Here is a 21527-nt window from a genome sequence, read left to right as displayed (position 1 = left end):
AGACCGGGGGTTCATGTCCCATTCTTGTCCCGTGTGTCACTGAAACGTACATTTTGTAACTCCACCCACTATCATTTACTAAACCTAACTGTCCTGTTCTTGTGCCGCATGTCAGTTAAACGTACGTCCCGACCCAGAGCTTCAAAAAGTGAGGCCAAGAGTCCTGACCAAGCTTGTCTAAATATAACGCTAAAGGAGACTTTTTTTCGTCAATAAAAAAACGCCTATGGCACCTGACCGAGCGTCATTTTTCTGACGCTATGAGAGTGAGAATGCGTTGTCGTATCTAAACCAGGGAACGTAACTTTCGCAGTTTTAAACATGTGTTTAACTTTGTGAAATGGTCACAGTTTGGGTAGGTTTAGACACAAAAACTACAACTTCTTTTTGGGTGTAATGCAGTTTTACCCTGTACTGACATCTGGAGTTGAAGGCACATGGGATTCTAAACTGGAGGTAAAAACCAGTCTGCAGAAAGCAGATGTGTTTTTCTTGACTGAGTGGAGCTGACAGAAGTGAATAGCTAAGCCACATTCACTGATGGTAATTTCACAGTCTGGGGATTTCTGAGAGCTTGTCCTATTTGCTCCGGGCACGTTGGACATGTTCAGGATCCATTGGCCAGCAGCTGCCAGCTTTACTGTTCTTTTAACCTTTATCTACCCAGGAAGAGTATTATAAGGGTATCATGTATGCTATATTTCAGCAACAGCCTGCTCGACACAGCTACGCTCACACCTGGGACTTGCTTATTATTGCTCCAATCAGAATTTTCTCTCCCTATAATGATTCTAAAACCTTGAGTGTGAGTGTTGGCTAATACCGATCACACACCAATCCTCTTTTCCCCAAATGTAAAGCCCATGTATGTCACCGCAGCCATTGGAATCATTTTTATTTACGGTAACATGAGACCATTGAGTTCTTAAAGTTGCATTCAGGGGGGGAGTGAATGAGGCTTCATAGATGATAATCATAGAGCAAGCTGACAATTTCTTTTAGTGCTCCAGGTTCATGGAATGCCCTGCAAAACAATTGGTATATTTAAAACTATAAATGTCTTGCTCTTTTAGTATTTTACCCCATTTTATCGTATTTTTTCCACATATCCATAATGTAGAGAGGTTACTAATGAGTGTCTATTTAAGTCCTCTGAACCATTGGCAATATCGGTCGTTTGGTCTTCCCCTCTAAAACGACCCACAGGAGTGTTTTCCATCCTCATGTCTAAACCAGAGCGGCCGTTAAACACATTGTTAACGTTGTGAAACGGTCACAGTTTGGTTACTTGCAGGCACAAAAACTACTTAAATAAGTTGAGAAAAAGAGTTTGGTTTGGATTTGGTAAAGTTATCTCAATGACTCTCCCCCACCTTGTCCGACGTCTGGGCAGTTGAATGGGAAGCCAAAGGCAAAGCACTGTCCGGTGCACGTCATCTGCAGCTCTACATTCCCGTATATCCCATACTCCTTTGAATTTTGAACTTGTGACTTAAGGTTGTAGTGAAAATCCTTAAACCTATAGTGCGTAGTTTCTGTCGCCCCTATGAGGAATTCTAAGCAATGACAACAAAACTGTCGGTGTGTCCACATGATACAAGCCTTCCATGATCGCACACCATCCCCACCCCTCCTCCACGCAGATGTTAGTAACCACGGAGGACACGGAGGATTAAAAAAACATGATGGACTCTTCAGAAAAGATTATCTTCACTCGAGTTTCTGCGCACGAAAGTCGCCGGACGACCTTCTGAACACAGTCATACTGAGAAATACAGAGTTTTGTGGAGCTGATGGTCTTAATTAGCTTTGTAGCAACTCATTTGGCAACGGCTTGAATGAAACGAACATTCATCAATATAAAAAAAGTTAGCACTAAAGCTTTAATTTCAATATGTTTTATTTTATTTGATAAATTATCGTTTGATCTGTGTGAATTGACATAGGCCTGGTTGGTTTATGGGGACATAGTATTTTGCCCTGGTTCTGCCTGTGACGTGATCAGCTGCTCATCAGCGCAATTAAGAAGAGTGCCTACAGGTTTGCGTGATTATGTCCTTCTAGCAGGGAGGGGCTGGGCACTCCTAAGGTGTCCCACAATGGGTAAAATAGGTTTGCAGCAATTGACATTTTTATATTATGTGGGGTGCTTGTTGTTGTGGGTGCCAGCAATGAATAATTTATCTACATGTCATGGTGTTTTCCAGATCTAAGTGTTTTGTTGTTTTACCAGTTTGGCTCACTGGTACAGGTGGTAGGTGCCAATTAGGTGAGGCTGAGTTATAACTTCAGGAGAAGGGGAGAGGGAAGAAGGATTCGGCAGCTTGCTGAGAGGTTGTTGTTTTGTTTGTTTTTATGTTATTTATCCTTAGTTGTATTTAGTTTTTGTATTTGTCTGGGTTCAGTTTGTGCCCTTTGTATCCTCAAAATCCCCAACCCGTTCTCACTCCCAACTCTTCAACTACTGACACTTGGTCAATGGCTCTTAGTGTCAGATACCGACGCACAAATCACCCTTCAGCGTCTGTATGGAACGTACCGGGCAGAGCAGCAGCTTGACCGCAGCAATGTAAGATGACGTAGTATTTAGAGCGCCAACAGTAGCCAGTAGTATGAAAGACCAAAAAATCTAAGTAAGGAGGTTGGTTGGGGTGGTGGATGGTCAAGCAATACAGGACTTTCACCCAGGAGACCAGGGTCCGTGTTCTTTTCCCGTTCGTGTCACTGAAACAGGACTCTCGCTTTGCCAGACCTTCCTCCACCGCAGCGCTGCGGGGGAGGGTCTGGCGAGTCGACACAGCATTCCGGGATGGGAGAAAAAACGAACTTGTTTTGGTGGAACATGTGTACGTTCAAAGGTTGTTTTAGTCGTGCGAGAGAAAACTCAGATTGGACAGATAGTCTAGCTAGCTGTCTGGATTTACCCTGCAGAGATCTGAGAAAAGGTTAACCATAGTCCTCAGAAATCGGCCAGAGTTTAAAATGCCAACACAAAGGAAGACCAAGGCAACAGATATCTGGCCTAAATGAGTGAAATCCGGCGGAATTTCTGTCGGCAACGGAGCAATCCCGGATGTGGAATGTCAAGGATATAGACTACTGAAACGTACATTTTGTAACCCTACCCACCATATTTTCCTAAACCTAACTGTCCCGTTCTTGTGCCGCATGTCAGTTAAACGTACGTCCTGACTCAGAGCGTCAGAAAGTGACGTCAAGAGTCTCGGCCAAGTGCGTCTAAATGACACCAAAGGGCTAGACGCGAGTCCCAAGAGTGTTAGAAAGTGACGCTAAGAGTCCTGACCAAGAGCGTCAAATAGTGACGCCAAAAGTCCGGACCAAGCGCATCTAAAAATGACGCTAAAGGAGACTTTTTCCGTTGATAACAAACGCCAAAGGCACCTGACCAAGCGTCGTTTTTTGACAGGATGGGAGGGAGAATGTGTTGAAATGCCCAAACACCTAGTCGGCCTTGGCATGAGGCGGTGGGTGGTTTGACAGTTTTCTTCTCCTAGGTCCTGATCAGGTTTAGTAAGCTGTCTGAGTAGTTTGTATTTGTCTTCAAATAGCATAGTCATGCTGGTAGGCTTTTTAGTCAGTTCTCTTTGTTGTCTGGAAGTTTTATAAACATTTTTCAGTTTATAGTTTGAATTACTCTAATTTTGTATTATTATTAATCCTTCAGTCCGATTTTTGTAGTTGTCTGGATTTTTAGCCGTTTGGGTTCAAAGCTGTAGATTCGTTACTTTACTTACCATTAAGGTGCTGACACACTAACCCGTTTACCGGCCGTCTGACAGTCTGGCGAGGTCGGTGACTCGAGTCTGCCGATTGACATGTTGAATCGGCCAGTGGGCAGTTGGACTCAATGACCAATCTGATTGGTGGAGTGCTAGCCCTTGACTAGCGAATCAGTGCACGAGAAAACCGGAGCTGACAATGCCAGTATCTTCCTATAGCTATGGTATTTTCTTTCGTTCAGCGAGTAATGACAACAACGATCCTTCTTGACTACTATCAACACAATGAAAACAATGACTGACGACAGCATGCTTTGTTTACCGGTGTTTACTAGGTCAAGAGAGATGTTCCATCATTTCCGGATTTCATTTTTTGGACGACAATACAGATTAGCGCCGCCTGCTGTTATGTCTCGCGCACGCGCAGAACGTACGCTCAAGTCGGCGTCACTTCGGTGTGTTCCGAGGCATTTCTTTGACCTCGGGGAGCTGACTGATCAGTCCGACTGCCTTTTCTGCCGACGGTAGGCCATCGGGTTGGTGTGTCAGAGCCTTTAACCCTTGTGTTGACTTAAAACGTTGGAAAAAGCAAAAACAAACTGTGAAAAAAAGGCGTCAAAAACGTCGGGAAAAAAAGCGTTTTTTTCAAGGTTGAAGGGAAGACAACACAAGGGTTAAGCATGTGATGCAGAACATGACTTAGTTCCATTTGTTCCACAAAGTTAGTAAAGGGACACAAACCCCAGTCTTATACAGTAGGTGAAAGTCCTGTGTTTGTTTGACCAACAACAATATGTTGATATGTTGTACGTACAGGTTTTTTTTTTGGGGCATTTTCAGCCTTTATTTTTATAGGACAGCTGAAGACATGAAAGGGGAGAGAGAGGGTGAATGACATGCAGCAAAGGGCCACAGGTCGGAGTCGAACCCGGGCCCGCTGCATCGAGGAGTAAACCTCTATATATGGGCGCCCGCTCTACCAACTGAGCTATCCGGGCACCCACAATATGTTGAATTGAGCATAATAAAATCATAAAGGTTTGACTCTTAAAAATTTGAGTGCTACACGATAACGTACTGTCTGCCCATGACCAGTTTTTCAATTCAACAACTTTATTAATCCCACAAGGGGCAATTAGTTAAGAGCAGCTACAGACAACACACACATACATAACAGCACACAGGCCTAGATATAGGCCTACACCCTAGAGAGTAGATAAATAATAATCAAAAAATAGATTTTATCCATTTAAAAGTCAAATTGCAGAAGGGATAAAATAATTAGAGTAGCAATTAATTTTAAAAGCAGGTGAAATATAATGATGTCTTGATGGCAACATAGAAAATGCACTTACATGTTTCTTACAAACTCTTCACCATTTTGGAAATCAGCCATTACGATCCAATCAGGTTTCTTTGTTTATAATCCTACCTTCATGTATACAATTATATTGTATACATGAAGGTATCTACGTGTTCCTAATTTGACACGTACCATGTTTTCTTGTTATAAAAAGAGATGATGAGCCAAAAGTAAAACATTCCCTTTTTACCTGTGCATGTTGCTAAAAGAATAATGCATCATGGATTCCCAGATGGTTCTCTTGTCTGCCTAAAGATGTGAAAAGCTCCATATTACACAGAGCTAGAGAGAGAAAAGGCATCGCAAAAAATGTTCCCTGTCTTCACTGTCCTACACGCTTCATGTTACACATCACGGTGCTGTGTAGTATGAAGGTTAAAGCCTGCATGGCCACTGGCTCCAGCCGTGTTGAAAAATGCTTACAGCGTAATGACACTACTGTAAAGCACTCGGGACGCTGAACCTCCACCAAAGAGGGTTTGATATGGTTTTTGTGTCCAATTGTGTGCACGTTTCCACTGGGTTTTTTTTTTTTTAAGGCGGAATGATTTTTCCAGCTCCCGCCTCACGTTGCTCGTCCTCATGTTGTTTTTGTTGAAACAAAATCCCCCTGTGGCTAACGAGCATCTGTTTGCATGGATAAGATATGAGCGAGGTGCAACAGTCAGCATCACTTAAGGAATCATTTCACATTCAACTCATTCGAATAGACAGCCAGAGGACAGCGGTAGCCCACGTGTCCACCAACGAGTCCTGCGAGACCCTGCAGCAAACCTGCAGTCCCTGAGATAGGAAATGACGGCTACACAAAAAATAGTTAATTTGGGATTTTTATTTTTCTATTTTTGAGCACAAGCCATTATAGAAACCTTCCAGGAAAATCAATTGGATAAAAACCTAAATAAATCACACACTGTGTGTTACACGGATGATTCCATAAGAAACTATAAACCTGTTCCAATATAGTTTTGCTGCTATTAGTAGAAATCACCTTTCACATGAGCAATATTTCACTTCTATTTCTTTCTCTCATATTTGGACCAATTGTCCCATTCTAAAGACGTGTTTAAAATCGTGGGCGTTAAGTTCTCTGGTTTAGATATGAGGATGGATTTCTGCCCCTGCTAGGGGCGCTATTTTATGAAACGCTCCTGTCATATTAGAGGTAGCAACGCATATCGTCGTATGGTTTGGAGGACTTGTTGGGTTTGAACTGCAGTTAGGGTTAGGGTTATGGTTTTCAATGAAAACTCAAGCCAGGATATTAAAAGATATCTGATGTGTTTCCAAGAGATATATAGACAGACGGACAGGCAGTCAGACATGCGGACAGAAAAAGGAAGTAGAAAGAAACAGATCTCAATTAGATCGAGTACACCTGCAAGTTTTCCCTCTCTGAGAACTAACTGCTAAAGGACATTACATTAAAATAATCCAATGAGCAGCCTCATTAGGCACATATGACAAGTAATGAAGATGCAAAGTTAACAAAAACAGTAATTTACGTTAGAGTTACAAGAACCTCAATTATGCAGAATGAGCAAAACATAATTAGCCAAACATGTGCAAAAAAAAGGTACAAGTGCAGAAGCACCATTTGCTCTCTGCAGTTGGAAGTCACATATTGTGAGTTAAGACAGCAGACGTGTGTTCTTAGCATTGGCGATTTTAGACCCTTTTTAGGGGGGCTCATAAATAATAATAAAAAGAATTTAATAAATTTTAGTGCTTCCAGTTAGAGTTTGCAAACTTGAGGACAGACAATTAAAGGTTTAAAGGGCTTGAAACAGGTTTGAAATGTAAGCAACTAAAATTGCTGAATGTTAGAACATTGTGTCAAATTGGTCAGGTGTCAGGTTTAGTTCCATCATAGTGTCAAAAAACGTTAGCTGACGTTTTTCAGTAGCTAGCTCAGAGATTATTGGCTAATGAAATTACTGATTTAGCAAGGGGGGGAGGGTGGTTAACACTTTTTCAAGGCACTGTATTCGTGTCACATTCTCATTAGGGGGCTGAGCCCCCCTAAAGGTCTGATCCTAGATTCACCCCTGGTTCTTAGTCTGCATAAATATTTGTCTCTATTACCAATGCAGCATACATGCATGAAGGCGGACGTTTGCCACCACTGCGCCGCCTCAGGAGCCCTTTACAGTCCTGCACTCAAATTGTGATTGAGTACCAAATTACCAGATCGCTGTACCATGAGCAGCTGACAAATGTCTTTGCATTCAAATAAGCGTGTGCTTCGTGTGAAAGATAGCTTTAAATTTTGTGTGTCACCAAACTTTTCATTCACTTTCTTTAGACAAATACTGCAGCGCCATTGCTGACGATGCTTTCAGTCTTCTCGGTTATCTTGGAAATTGCGTTGCTGTCTGGGGAGTTCACTGTTGATAGCATCATTTTGGGGAATGTGGTGGGATAACATGGCACTATTTTTTAAAGCAAGATATGTTTTTTAGGCCACATGTGGCCCAGTAAGTTCTGTAAACAATACTACCATACAGATGAAGCCATCTAAATTTCCCCCTCCCTCCGTGCTGGGGCCCCAGCAGGTCCGTGGTCTGGCCGCCCCCCCGCGATTACGTCTTATCATCTTTGATATGTAAAAAATATTATGCTGAAGCATTTTGTAAAACCCTGATAGACTACAGATTGCTTTAATGTGTTTAAGGAAGTAGCGATATGGCTGAAGGAGACGTCTGTACTGATTATAACAATCTATTCTCTCCATGAAAAATGTGTCATTCAAAAGAACTGCATGAAAATAAAAGCAATACTAAGGGTAAAAAGTATATGGACTAAGAAATAGCTGTGTGCGGAACTCATCAGCTGATATGCAGCGGCATATAACATCCAGAGCATTTGTTCCTCCCCTCTAATACAACCAACAGGAGCGTGTAATAAATTAGCGCCCCTAGTGGTGGCGGAAATACAACCTCATATCCAAAAGTAAACCAGAGAATGTTGATCGCTGTTTTTTACGTAAAAAAATTCGGTAACACTTTACCTGAAGGTATCGACATAATCGTGACATGACACTGTCATAACTATGACATGACACTGTCATGAACGTGTCATAAATTTTGTAAACAAGTCATAAAAGTTTATGACTTCTGTCATTAAGTGTCATTCGGTTTTTGTCATGACAAGTTGACATTGTTTGGGTTGTCTTGATTATGACAACTTGACATTAATCAAAGTGACATGACAGTGACATGACAAGATGACAAAGACATCCTCTGGTAATGTCATCCTGGTTAATGTCAACTTGTCATTACAAAGACATCCCAAACTAATTTAATGTCAAATATAAAATAATGACACATTGAATGCTCCTTAATATAAAACCCTCACTCACAAAACAACAATATTAATTGATTATGCAAGCAGCTCATTACGATCGACAGTTACGTTTCTTGTTGGGCGGCAACCTCTAGTTGCTGTAGTAATTATCGCGAGAGTGAACAAGGAAGTGAAGTGACAAAGTATAAGAGCGCCACATTCTGCATAAGGTAAAGTAAAAATGGGGATTACAAGATTATTTTACAAAAATTAAACCAGATTGACAAGTGCAACAGTTAATAACTGTACCATCCATTTAAAAGAAATATTTTGGCACTGTGAAAATGTCTCTCTACATTGTTATTGTCAATGATAAATAATGTAGGTCCCAGTATGTGAAATGAGTTGATTTCTAATGGAAAGGGTTTGAAAGATGCATGCTGCGCTTGCAGTTTTTTTCACTTTTAGTAAAACAAATAAGGTTTTTAGGAATGAATTATTGAAAAAAAAAATAACTTAATGTGATTACAAATGTTGCAGTAATACCAACTAATTAAATTAAGTGTCTAAATCTAATGAGTCAGCCAGCACTACACCAATTTAGGTGCTAATGTGTTTAGATTGTGTTTGCTTCATCCAAAATCCACCAATCATTTCACAAAATTGGCAGTGTGTGTTTAAAGAACGGTGCAGGAAAGCTGCAGAAGGTTGAACAACTTTTCTCCCTCTGCACACTGCACAGTTCTTCCAGTCGAAAGCTGTGATATTTGTGTCATTGAGATTCCATATTTGTGTGAGCAGATAGCTCATTGAACCCACGCTTGCTGCTTGGTTTTAAAGCAGAAACTGCTGACAGAGGATGACTAAAAGCTCACCGCACTTTCTCCCACATCAACCCTGACTGCAAAGTTTTCTCTGTCTCTGTTTAAGTGTCGGAAATACTGGCGACACTGTTCACTTCTGCACAAAGTTTCGCACAGGAGAGGAAAAGTTTCAATGTGGGATTTTGCTTCTTAAAACAGTCAGAAGTTGAAAGTTTAGGGAGCAAAAAGGTTCTATCAGAATGGATAGAGTTTTGGAGTTGGACAGACTGAGGCTGACTATGCACTGCGCAGAGCTAGCACTTCTGTTTCAGTCAGTGCTAATGAGGAAAGCAGGCTGACAGGCCAGCACACTCGTACACTGCCTTACAGCCATACATATTCAACAGCCTCCCTTCATTTGGATAGCATTAACCACCTTCCCAGCCTCTGCCTGACACCACTGAGAGTAACATGCGTTTGTGGGCGAGGTTAAACATGAGTTTGTATTTTGTGATTGTTTGCCTAAAGGCAGAGAGGGTAGGGGCGCAGACACTGTACATAGGACAAAACCAACAAGTCCTCTAAACGAGATATCTTCAAAAGGTGGTCCGTCACCCCTTGGTGGTCCTCAGAATCACTGCATGGGACCACCAAATTATTTTTAATTTTTGAAAGTTTTTTTCAAAAAAGGAAACATAATTCCAACATATTAGCAAATATAAATCCCCACTGATGATAGGCTTACTGGCCTATAGGTAAGGTAGTCACTAAGATAGCACACACAAATACAGATGATTTATAAAATTATGCCAAAAATTATTATTTTAATAGCTTGGTATTCTACGCAAAAAAAGGTATAAAGGCTTTGGGCTGCCCTACACATTATTGTAGACCCAGTTTAATATGCAACTTAATTGTATACAATATACTGTATGTAGTAGGGGATCCCTGCTCTGTCTCCCTTTCAGTTAAGGGGCCCTCAGCTTAAAAAAACAATGAAGACCCCTGCTCCAAACCATACGACATACTGTACGTCATTTGTTCCTACCCTCTAAAACGACCCACAGGAGCTTTATTAAATAGCGCCCCTAGCGGTGGCAGGAATTAGGAAACACGTCCTCATACCTAAACTGGAGAACGTAAAGGTTGCACTTTTAAACATGACTTTCACATTGTAAAATGGTCACAGTTTGGTTATGATTAGGCACCAAAACTACTTAGTTACATTTAGAAAAAGGTCGTTGTTTGGGTTAAAATCAGACGTTACTTCACTTCCGGTTTCGCACATGACGGACTAAAACCTCAATGTCATAGCTGAAAGTTCTGTGTGTTTGTTTGACCCATCCAGCACCCCAACTTACCTCCTTATGTGGAAATGTGGCGCTCTTATCCTTCCTCACTTCACTTCCTGCTTTTCTCCCATCATACCTACTACGGCCATTAGAGGCCGTCGCCACTAGAAATGTAAACATAGCTCGTAATTGCTGCTTATACAAACGACGTCTGGGAGCGTTTTTCAGGGAGGACAGTCACAGCGAAAAAGAATGAAGAGGAGATACTTCTGTACATAGGCATAATATATGGGGGGGGTAGGGAGGTTACAACCCCCACAATAATCAAAACTGGGTTTTTATTCAAAGTTTTTGTTCCGTTTTATGGTTTTTGTCGAGTTTTCAATGTTTTTGTCGCTTTTTCCGAAATTTGATGCTTTTTTTTCTTTGCAATTTTTTTAATGTTTTTTTCCGCCTTTTTCGAAATTCTTTTGACAGTTTTTTCCAACATTTTTCAGTATTTTTTTCAAAGTCTGTTTTTGAGAATATTTTAAAGGTTTTTCTCGCTTTTTTGAGGGTTTTTATTGACAATTTTTTAAGATGTTTTTGTCGTTTTTTTAATACATGCATGCATGTCCCGGGACCTACCTAGATAGTTGGAGATCTCAACACCCCCCAATGTTGAACCCAGGTTACGCCCTTGCTAATACAGTATGTTGATTTACAACATATTACAGAATTTCTAATGCAAATGTAACTGATTAAAAATACATTTTCAGTATTTCTTCTTTTTACTGTTTTCAAATCATGCACTGCACACTAGAAACCATACCCAGTGAATTGAATGTGTAATGTCCCTGAGGCGGTCAAAGGCTAAAGCAGATTGCAAATAGACTGGACAACAAATATTCTAATAGTCTATTGCTTGTAAGAGATTAAACCACAAACACCCTCCCTTCTGAGTCCCCTGAGCAAAGACGCTTGCTGTTGTGTAGAGCTCTTGGACTCTATCTGAGCCAATGATGGAGAAGCTTTTCAGAGCAGCAGACGAAAAGTAATAAAGGGAAGACTGTGAAGACTCCCACTGTGCTGTCTGACACTGCTAAACTCTAGAGACATACACTGCTCTACTTCCTTCCCTGCTCTCTGTCTGGCTCGCCGAATACTGCCTGTCTGCAGTCGGAGCTGACCAGCTGATTTCAGTCACCATTTCACTTAAAAAACCTCATTGATGTTATTGCGTGTTTTATCCCATTACAACACCAGCTTACTTTATATATTGGTACTCATTTTCATATCAAGCATACCAAAGGTTTATAGAGTGATTTAACAGGTATTGGTTTGAGTCATTTCAGATGTAATGTAATTTTATTTAAACAGGGACAATGCACAATTAAACATTAACCTTTTTATAAGAACAAGGGGAGATGCGTTGCACCAGGTCGTGCCCCCCCCCCCCCCCTCCACCCCACCCTTCTGTCCCTGGGCAGGTAGATAGAACAATAAATATTCAATAAATGAAGTACAAAACATCAGACTGTACATTTTTACAAACACATTCACACCTAATTTACAATAATACAAATATGTGCAAAGTTGCACCAATCAAATTATTATGGGTTCAATCATTCCCACATCCTAAAATCAGTCCCCCCCCCCCACCCAGGGGCGAATCTAAGATCCAGCCTTTAATGGGGCTCAGCCCCCAATGAGAATGTGACATGGATATAGTGCATGTCACTGCAAAATCAGTAATTTCAATTCAATTTTATTTATAATATCAAATCATAACAAGAGTTATCTCAAGATACTTTACAGATAGAGTATGTCTAGACCACACTCTATAATTTACAAAGACCCAACAATTCTAGTAATTCCCCCAAGCAGTTAGTGCAACAGTGGCGAGGAAAAACTTACTTTTAGGGAGAAACCTCGGGTGGTGAGGAAAACTTCCTTTTAGGGAGAAACCTCAGACAGACCCAGACTCTTGGTAGGCGGTGTCTGACGGTGCCGGTTGGGGGTGTGATGAACAGTGGTAATAATAGTCACAATAGTAGTTGTAGTAGTTCATGGTGTAGTAGGGCACTGCAGGGCATTACAGGGCGTAGCAGGACGTAGCAGGGCTTAGCAGGGCACTGCAGGGCATAGCAGGGCGCGGAGCAGGACCACGGCGACAGCTGCAACCATGATTTAAGTGCCACCCTAATCCAAGGAAAATTGCTGGTCGAAAAAAAACATAACAACTGTGGGGAATAAGCTCCCCAGAGCTAGGTTAGTAACAAGCGTTTCTGGCACATGGATGCACACAGATGGAAAGAGAGAGGAGCTCAGTGTGTCAAAGGAAGGAAGTCGCCTGGTAGTCTAAAACCATAACAGCATAATTAGGAGCTGGTGCAAGGCAAACCTGAGCCAGTTCTATAATGGTTGGTAGATGAATCTGACGACTGTGAAGAGAAGCAGAGAAGAAAAGGAGTGCCGTGTATGCAGCTATACACCCTAGCCGATAATCTCTGAGCTAGCAACTGAACGTCTATGTTCACGAGTTTTTTTTTGTCATAGTTGAATGCATTGAAATTATGAGCTCCACAATGCTAGATATAAAATATCAATATTTTGCTATCTTCCCTGAAGTGAAAAGCACAATGGAACATATTTATAATGCACATTGTTTCATAGTCAGAAGTCTCTGGAGAGAATAAGAAGTTTGATGGAGTATTTATCCCATTCACTCTGTTAAACTCTCACATCTCTCCCTCTCTCATCTATGCCTCTTCTTATCTTTCTCTGTCTGTTGATCCTTGTATCATTCTTCTAAAGAGAGGAATCATGTTTTCTATTTAATTTCTATTTTCTCATTGTAACCCCCACCAGAATCAATAACCAATTCTGTCAAGTTTTTATCTGAAGATAAGAGATATTCCTTAGCTCGGCTCCTTCCACACATCTCATCTAAAACTTTTAGTTATTCCTTGAAGTTCAAGCCTCTTCATACCATGACGAGTGTTATTTAAATCCTGCTGGATGTCATCAATAAGACCTTAGATCATCTGTAATCTGTGGAACATCAAACCCTGGCAGCAGGTCAGTTGGCTTTTATATTAGTTTCACTGTTTCCCAATCGATCATGATTTAACAATTTCAAAAAACTTGTAATACATTTTTTGTTTGTCTTGATGTAAGTAATCAACTCAGTAATTTTCATGGTGATATCTAAAGGTTAAAATGTTTACCCTATTCACGTGAGAAAAAGAATGAATAGGCGTATGAATAGGCTATATTTGGGTCTTTTTTGAAACTTTCCCCTAATGGGATTCTTCGGGGCTTTTTTTTCCTTACTCAGGACATATTGAGGATACAAAATCAGTTGAGTTTGCTTCTGTTGCAATTTGTTCAACCTGTTTTCATAAAATGACTGGACTATTAAGCAAGGTTTATGGTATCCGCCGTGTTTCCAGCACAAGGTACGCAAGCCATAAAACGACGTCCCCACAGCTGTTGTTTCCAGCGAGTAGTCTCGTGCTGCGGAGGGTCTGGCTAGTCCACACCTTGCTAGTCCTAGCATTCCAGGATTGGAAAAAAAAGGTTTATTGGCATTTCTTTAAATCGATCACAATCGTTTTGGGCAGCGCTAAGGCCTGGACGCAGCAATGGTGCCTCTGCAAAAAAAGTCTCGGGAAGGAATTTGTTTTGGTGGATGATTAAGCTGTTTCTTGATAGAAGTTTTCTAATCTTGAAATGAAGCTAAATCCATATTATAGACCTCATATTATGCTCATTTTCAGGTTCATAATTGTATTTAGAGGTTGTACCAGAATAGGTTTATATTGTTTAACTTTCAAAAAACACCATATATTTGTTTTACTGCACATTACTGCAACTCCTCGTTTCACCCTGTGTGTTGAGCTCTCCATTTTAGCTACCGAGTGAGGCATCATACTTCTATCCCATCTTTGTTGGAAGTCGCACATGCCTAGGTAAGGACTACTAACAAACCCGCTTCAGCCGGTAACAATGGCTTCGGCTCAGTCATACAACCTAGACTGGAGCAAGGTGTTTCAGAGTGGTTAGTTATTTAAATGTTAACAAATTAGTCTTTCATACGTAACATTTTAAATCTGCACTGTTTCCTGGACATGGCAATACAACTATCTGAACTTTTCGGGCCTCTGCTCTAACTAGCTTGTTTTGAGGGCGCGCCAAACTAGCAGCTAGGCGAGCATTATAACGTGTGTTACAAAGTGACGCAAAATGATGCACGCTTGTCATGGAAGGCTGGACTACAATAGAGCTATTTGGAGCTGTTTGTGAACAGTGTTTTCTGTGTGAGATGGTAACTCCTTTTGGGGTGGACTTTGGGCTTTTTCATTTTGTACATCTATTACGTGCAGAAAGAATATATATAACACAATAAAGGAAAGGGAAAAGCCAAAAAGCATAATATGAGCACTTTAAAACCATCTCACATCTAAAGACAATCATCTCACATCTAATGTTAAAGACTGTCATAATATGTAAAGACTGGGGATCTTGCAGGGTCACCCATTGCAAGACTGCAAATGTAACCAAGCTAGTTAGCTACCGCTAGCATTAGCTGTTAACTTAAGGGAAAGTTTGCCAATTTTCTGTTCTGCTGTACATGCCGATGAATGGCGGCAGTAGCCAGAGGTCTGCTTTTATCCGCCGGTAAAACTCCCGTGATGACGCACAGAAGGATTGAAATTCAGCAACTTTCTCTCTTTAGCATTTAGCTTAGGTGTCATAAACATCACTGGCTCTAGCTGTTTGCTGCTTCTTGGTTGGTGCTGGAGGGAGCGCACTCATTGTTTGTTGACAATGTTCACATGATTTAACTTCACTACCAAGACTTAAAACTTAAGATAATGTCAAACACATTTGATGTTGTCGGAACATAAAGATGGGAAAAAGACTGACTGGGACTGAGTTTTATGACCTCACACTAAACGATAGAGATGACGGGAGCACCCCAACTCTAGCAAGACTTTCACGATTTCATTGCCAGATCTGAAATTAGTCTGCAACAGTGGAATCGCTAGAAAAGTCGTTTTGGTTTAAGGTCGGCCTTAACTGATTCTATTGAATCACAACCAGGACGGCAAGTATGCTGTAAAGAGACAATGCCTCAAACATTTTATTAGGTATGTCTCTCTTAAATAGTAAATATAACATTTGAGGATCACTTGTGCATGCTCAGTGATTACAGGTGAATATCAGACAGGTCAGACAAAAGCAGCTTTCACTAAGTCTACTAAGCCTAACACTCTTTCATGAATTCAATGTATGCATGTTTCCTTCTGGTGGTTCAAATCACATGAAGACAGTTTTCAAACTTTCGAAACAGTGGAGTAGCTCATGGGATTTATTTTGCCACCAGCTGAATGCAGAGGAAGTAGGATGGTTAGTGACAGCATTAGTTGCCTGCTGGGCTTTTTATACAGTAGTGGCAGAAAAGTGCAGACGAGACTCTTGGGATGAACTGAAGTGATGTGAAGAGGTTTTTCAATAAATGCAACCCACTGAACATCCTGCAGGTTTATAGAAAAAACAGAGTTAGTTTTGTCCAAAACATTTTTTAAACATTTCACGAGTCGATGGTTGAGATTTATTATCGTAGTTTTAAAGTATCAAAGTAAATTGCGGCTGTATATCATTGAGTTTCAACCCGTTTTATAGCATCAAATAACAAATGAAAACCAAACTGATGAGAAAAATGAACACTTAAAAAAACATCAGCGTGAACACATCTACCTAAAATGACAGAAACCATCTTTGGGAAAACATTTATTTTGACGCGTATTCTGTTGAGTCCCGTTTGAAAATAAAAATAACGGTGAGTTTTTTTAACTTAAAGTTCGGCATAGTCTCGCATTGCCAGACCTTCCTCAACAGCGCTGCGGAGGAGGGTCTGGCTAGTCCACACAGCATTCTGGGACGGGAGAAAAATGTGCTCTGGTTTATTGGCATTTCTTTAAACCAATCACAATCGTCTTGGGCGGTGGTCAGCCTGGACGAAATAACGGTGCCTCTAAATAGCCTCGGGAAGGAACTTGTTTTGGTGGAACATGTGTACGGATGTCCCGTCACCGTCCTCTTTCTTTGTGTTGGCGTTCTAAACTCTGGTGGATTTCTGAGGACTATGGTTAACTGCTCCTCAGATCTCTGCAGGGTAAATCCAGACAAACTAAAACGACTAAAACAACCTTTGAACGTACACGTTCCACCAAAACAAGTTCCTTCCTGAGGCTATTTTGCAGCGGCACCGTAGCTCCACTCTGTGCTTAGCACCGCCCAAGACGATTGTGCTTGGTTTAAAGAAATGCCAATAAACCAGAGCACGTTTTTCTCCCATCCCAGAATGCTGTGGAGGAAGGTCTGGCAATGCGAGACTATTATAACAGTAAAAAGACCAACTGATCCTGGAGCTGTGTGGGAGAACTGATCTAATTAAAGACTCGGACAACTTAATTTTGACTTCCCGGAAAGAGTTGTACTTCAACAGTACAGTACTTGAAATGTGAAGAGAAGTCACATATACAAAAAAAAGGTGTAAGAACAGTATAAGAACATAACAATGTTTCTCTCCTGCATGCAGCAGCACAGAATGTCACCAGACTTTTTAAAAGATGCCAGCATTTAGAAAAATGATGAAAAGAGTCGACCAAGGGCTTTAGATTATCTTTTATCGGCTGGCTTTATCTAGATGAAGAATTTCACACACGCAAACACACAAACATATATACTGTGGGAGCATATGGCCCTGCAGGCATCAAGACGGGTGGATGTGCATCTAAATCCCTTGGCTTTTATGAATAAAAGATGAAAGCTCAGTTTATACCGCTTTCTATTTGACTTGAAATATTTATATCTTTTCCTATTGTAAAGACAAGCAGGTACCACAGGAGAGCCAGGTCAAGGAGACATGGGGCTCCAATCTATATGATCTCCCTTTTTTTCATTCCTTTCTGCCTCCCTGGTATAATTAATCACCTCAGACTGATGTTTACACAGTCTGATAGCCTGAAGAAATGTCTCGGAGGGGAAACTCAAACTCCCTGCCTCAGCACAAAGAGGAAAGAGCATGAGAGATGAGAAGTTAAGAGTTTAACTCGTGGCTGCAGGGGGAAGTGCATTCTTACATCTTTTTACCCACTTTCAAACCATTCAGAAATTCGACTGCAGCCAACAGGCTGAGATAGTACGGCTCAACAAGTTCTCCAAACCATAAGACGGTATGAGTCGTTTGTTCCTACCCTCTAATATGACCCACAGGAGTGTTTCATAAATTAGCGCCCCTAGCGGCAGGAAATGCAACCTCATATCAAAACCAGAGAACGTAACGGTCGCGATTTTGAACACGTCTTTCAAGTTGTAAAATGGTCGCAGTTTGATTATGTTTAGGCACTAAAAACAGTTTAGAATAATATCGTGGTTTGGGTTAAAATCAGACGTTACTTCACTTCCTGAAGTGCAGTTGGCTGGTGCCGCTGAACGTGACGTTTGAGTAAAAAACAACTTGAAGTTTACTTTTATTTTCAAACGGGACTGGACCCTGCTCTCCCAAGTAAAAGTCATGTTTGTTTGACCCATTTGACACCCAAGTGTTGGACTGAACAAACATACTGACTTTGCTTTTCATCAAAATCATTAGAAATAGTAAAGTTGTAATGTTGGTCCTGCGGGATGCTTGAAAAAAAGACCAGGGTCATTCAAATCAAAAGGATTGATCCATACATTTTATTTTATTTATTCAAGAGATATTGTGTGTCAAGCTTAAAGTGGTGCAAGAGCAAAGCTCACTTTGGCCTTGTTCAGACTGCCAGCCCAAATCCGTTTTTGGCGTCTCTCGTTTATTGGCTGTGTCACGTGATACCCAATCAGCAGAGGCATGTCTGTAAACCCGTGGTAATAAAAAGGCAGAGCACTTGTGCACACAACAGGGTGCACCCCCGTTTCAGTTTAAAAAAAACGGGTTGCTATGTTTTGTCGGGGCTGAACGTGGCCCTGGTGAAACAATATGCATTCATGTGCACACATTGGGTACATCTCAGGTTCTTAAATTGCATCCATGTTTCCTTCACTTGCTTCCCTTCCTCGCATCTTAGTGCGTCCCACTGAGAAAGCACGGGAGAGACGCAAGGAAATCACGCAAGGAGAGAGGAAACAAGGAAATGTGTTATAGAGGGGTGAGACGTCCTTTCCTCTGAAGCGTCATGTGAATTCATCAGCTGTATGGGCGGAGTTAGCAACGGCTTTCAGCTGCACGGCTTCAGGAAAGGCTGCTCTCTGTATCCTCGCTCATAGTTCCTCAGAGATCCCTCCTCCATCCTCGCTCATAGTTCCTCAGAGATCCCTCCTCCATCCTCGCTCATAGTTCCTCAGAGATCCCTCCTCCTTCCTCGCTCATAGCTCCTCAGAGATCCCTCCTCCATCCTCGCTCATAGCTCTTCAGAGATCCCTCCTCCATCCTATGTCCTCGGGGCAGGAATAAGAGCTTTGAGAAATCCTTCACAGAGGAGGGCCAGAACCACTTCTGCTTCAAGTGAGGAGATATCAAATAAGAGACTTGGGAAGCAGCCCATGTCGCACATATAAAACAAAACATGGCTTTAGTTTTTGTATCTGCACAACATCTAAAGATGCCTCTGAAAAGACCACCACACATGTTTTATTGTGACTCATATTCCTAGGATTTAAAAAGCAAGTAGTACATTTTACTTTTTTAAACTGACAAAATAAATTAATAAAAAACATCTGTGCAAACCTGGAAGATCAATGACTTCAACACTGTTGCAAAGAGCAGCAGGGGAGAATACTTCTAACAGCAAAAAGTTACCCAGTAAATAAATAACAAATAAATATGAATAACCTATTAATGTTTGTCTACTAAATTTGACTTACTAATGACACTGTATTTCCTAAAGTTATATTTACCTATTCTCGTATGTGGCTAAGCCCAGATAACCTTTTGTTATATTTTCATATGTACATAAAACCAAAGGACTGTTTTTCATGGAAATGATGTGACAACAGGTCAATAAACCAGTTCATCTCAGCAAATCCCCTGAGATTGAGATTGAATATCCTCAGACAGCCGCACCATCTGCTGGAGCCATTACGGGTGTTTGGAGGCTGATGAAGGTATTACGGCGGCAATTGGGAGGAAATAAGTTTGAAAATGAGAGAGAGACTGAATGGGCCGGCTGCACTGAACATTACGAGTGAGAGATTGATAAAGGTGTGGGAATTTGGGAGGGAAATGAGCTGCGTTGCTGAAATGTGAAAGTGAGAGGAGAAGAAATGCATCCTGATTCTTCCGAGGCACACATTCACTGATTCCTCTGCTGGTATGTTGGTGGCTGAGGACAAGTTTTTCAAATCGTACGACGATATGAGTCGTTTGTTCCTACCCTCTAATATGACCCACAGGAGCGTTTCATAAAATAGCGCCCCTAGCGGTGGCAGGAAATGCAACGTCATATCTAAACCAGAGAATTTAACGTTATGAAATAGTCGCAATTTGATTATCTTTAAGCACAAAAACTAAGACAAAGATCGTGGTTTGGGTTAACATCACACTACTTCAAAGATTTTTGGTCATTTTAGGCCTTTATTTAATGGGGCAGCTGAAGACATGAAAGGGGAGAGAGAGGGGGAATGACATACAGCAAAGTGCCGCAGGTCGGAGTCGAACCCAATGCGGCCGTTACGCTATTTTCAAATGGGACGCATTTGTTTGACCCGTCCACCATATGTACTTTGTCACTTTACTTCCTGCTTTGCATCCCTCAAAACTAGACACCACTAGAAACGTAAATATGAGTCATAATTGCTGCATGAACAAAAGACTTCTGGGAGCATTTTTTGGGGGGGGGTGATAGTCTCCTGAGGAGGACTGATCCACTTGACTCATCCAGAACCTCTGATTTCCCAATAATACTTCACCCATACACCTCGCTGATTGTTGGGGCTGTAAACTGATTAAAACTAGAATGGCTCTCGGAGAGCACTGACTGAATGCTCCTCGTGTTAGGCCTGCTGCCCCTAGGTAGCTTCTCTGTTCTCTCCTCTCTCCCTCCCTCTGTCTGTCCTAATTGCAGGAGTGGAGTCTGGTGTGCGGGAGTCAGGGTTCCAGCTGCCTCTCATCTACCACAATCAACCTCTGCTTCATATACATCATTCCTCCACTCTGCGTCAGATCATAGACCTTACTGCCACAGTTAGTCTCGCTCTCAGTTTAAGTCTACTTGTATGTTTGCCTGTCCTGATTCCTTTTCTTGTACCTCCAGCTGCCGTTGGAACCTGCCCTATGCTACCGCTCCACTCCTGCCATACACCGAACCGGAACCACCACCACCACTGCATCCCGCTACTAGCCGGCCCACTGTCTCTCTCTGACGGACCCGCTCCTTCACAAAATTCACCTGACCTGTTCTCCACCCTGGAAACCTGGACTTGACATTTGAGTACTTTGAATAGAAGCTGTTAAATTCACACTCCTGGCTCTGCGTCTGTCTGCATTTGGGTTCTGTTTATTATTCGAACCTAACACCTCAGATGGTACCAATTCCAGAGTTGGGAAGATGTTTTTCCAACTTGGGTGTGTTCATGAGCTTTACAACATTACATTACATGCCATTTAGCTGACGCTTTTATCCAAAGCGACTTACAATTGCTATGTCAAATGTCGCATGCCTCTGGAGCAACTATGGGTTAAGTGTCTTGCTCAGGGACACATTGGTTGATGTATCGCAGTGGGATTTGAACCCAGGTCTCCCACACCAAAGGCATGTGTCATATGCACTGCGCCATCACCACCACCTTCAAGCTTCAAGTTGTAATGTGGAAACAACATGGACGCTACGAAGACGTGTTGTAGTTTATTGCTCGGAGCATTTAAACAACACGTTGATAGCTGTTTCCAGTATTTGCGTGACAAAGAAGAGCAAAGGAAACGGATCAGGTGAGCCATGAAATACTATCGGAAACCATTTTTTTCAATTATTCCGACACCAAATGAATGCAGCTCAAATGCCTTGTCTGGCATTGT

General features: G+C 41.5%; 1 long non-coding RNA gene across 1 annotated transcript; it reads right to left on the bottom strand.

The window, feature by feature from the left end:
• Positions 1-3820: 3820 nt before the first annotated feature.
• On the bottom strand, positions 3821-21117 carry LOC116056076. The gene is made up of 3 exons (XR_004106476.1): positions 21105-21117; positions 20327-20328; positions 3821-3953 (listed from the first exon to the last, which is right to left on the bottom strand). It is a non-coding gene; the product is annotated as an uncharacterized LOC116056076 (long non-coding RNA).
• Positions 21118-21527: the final 410 nt, after the last annotated feature.

The sequence above is a fragment of the Sander lucioperca genome, chromosome 13 (assembly GCF_008315115.2).
Source record: "Sander lucioperca isolate FBNREF2018 chromosome 13, SLUC_FBN_1.2, whole genome shotgun sequence".
In the NCBI taxonomy this organism is placed as follows: domain Eukaryota; kingdom Metazoa; phylum Chordata; class Actinopteri; order Perciformes; family Percidae; genus Sander; species Sander lucioperca.
This window is presented reverse-complemented; position numbering and strand designations above follow the sequence as displayed.